The sequence below is a fragment of the Lepidothrix coronata genome, unplaced genomic scaffold, assembly GCF_001604755.1.
Source record: "Lepidothrix coronata isolate B3197 unplaced genomic scaffold, Lepidothrix_coronata-1.0 Scaffold550, whole genome shotgun sequence".
NCBI classification, from domain to species: domain Eukaryota; kingdom Metazoa; phylum Chordata; class Aves; order Passeriformes; family Pipridae; genus Lepidothrix; species Lepidothrix coronata.
The window spans coordinates 20805-22581 of record NW_016690730.1 but is presented as its reverse complement, the minus strand read 5'-3'; the positions used below and the strand labels follow the sequence as shown (position 1 = coordinate 22581).

The 1777-nt window shown below is 46.8% G+C and overlaps 1 pseudogene; it reads right to left on the bottom strand.

Moving 5' to 3' along the window:
• Positions 1-995: 995 nt before the first annotated feature.
• Positions 996-1776, bottom strand: LOC108510218 (annotated as a pseudogene).
• Position 1777: the final 1 nt, after the last annotated feature.

Here is a 1777-nt window from a genome sequence, read left to right as displayed (position 1 = left end):
TCCTCACCCCTCAACCTCACCAGTTCTGACATGGCCCATCTTGGACTGACAGCTGATGCAACTCCAAACACACTGTGGGACCCATTAAAACACTGAAAAACAAATTATTTCCATTCCTTTAATTGTCTTCATGTCTTCAAGACTTCTACAGTTAATTGGAGTTGTTTTGTAGTTTAGTCAAGCAAGAAGATTTTAAAGTGGACGTCATGAAAAATATATATTTTTTGATGAAAGAATGATTTACCCAGAGCCTTGGGATGCAAGAGGGTCAGGTGCAAAGAAAAGGGAGCAAAAGAGATTAATATCGCTTAATCACTGACCATTTGAACAGTTATCAAGTGATTCAATAGCATTTGCTACAATTTTAACAGTGACTGAATTATAGATTCCCAGTAACAACCTTCACACCACAGTCAAATCACACCCACACCCAGGCAGAGATGTGTGGACACATCAAGAGCTGGGTGTGGAAAGGTTCTTCTCCAAAATTCTCCTTGTTGTGTTTGCCACCAGACAATGGTCACAGCTGGAGGAGTGTTTGTTGAGGGGGATCAGAATTGTCCTGGGCATCAGCGCTGGTCTTTGGATTGTTGCAAACTGGAGGGTTCCCGAGCTGCAAGAGGCTGCCAGAGGTGTCCCACTGAGAGGGAGGTGCTGGGGAGCTGCCAGGGCCTCCCTCAGCCCTGCTAGTTTTGGGCTCACAAGGTGACTGGCTTTAGTTGTCTGCTGAATCCCCATCCTTGTGTCAGAAATGACTGGAGTTTCCAAACTATTTGGGAATTGTATCCAAACTGTTCCGTTAGGGCTGTGATTCAGGCAGGGAATTTTCCAAGGCTTTCATGGGATGACTGATTATCCTGTGTTCCCCAGCTATTCCACTCTGGATTGTTCGCACGTGTTTTATACAGGTAGAGAGTGAATCAGGTATGAGATGAAAAATAAATTTCTGTGTTAATGACATTAAAGGAGGAATAAATATAGGACACAGTCCCTACCACCACTCTCAAAAGATTTAGAAAGCATGTTGGCCTAGAAAATGTTACAAAATGAGTAGTCTGCAGAAGAAAAAAGGCAGATTGTTGCTCTTAAGAAGCATCCAGTCATCATTTTCCATATGGCATCCTTGAGCTCTTGGTTCCTGAGGCTGTAGATGAGTGGGTTCAGTGCTGGAGGCATCACTGAGTACAGAACTGACAGAGCCAGGTCCAGGGATGGGGAGGAGATGGAGGGGGGCTTCAGGTCGGAAAATGCGGCAGTACTGACAAAGAGGGAGCGCACGGCCGGGTGAGGGAGGCATGTAGAAAAGGCTTTGTGCCGCCACTGCTGAGAGGGGATCATCAACACAGCCCTGAAGATCTGTACATAGGAGAAAACAATGAAAAAGTAAAAATCATACCCTATAGAGGCACTAATCCTAATAAGCCCAATTTCCCTGAGGTAGCCTTAGTGTTAACAGGAGAGCTTGAGGATGTGTGGGATTTCACAGAAGAACTGGCCCAGGGCATTGCCCTGGCACAGGGGCAGGGAAAATGTATTGGCTGTGTGCAGCAGAGCATTGAGAAACACAGTGGCCCAGGCAGCTGCTGCCATGTGGGCACAAGCTCTGCTGCCCAGGAGGGTCCCGTAGTGCAGGGGTTTGCAGATGGCAATGTAGCGGTCGTAGCACATGATGGTGAGGAGGGAAAACTCTGCTGACATGAAGAAGACAAAGAAAAGGAGCTGTGCAGCACATGCCATGTAGGAGATGATTGTGGTGTCCCAGAGGGAATTGTGCATG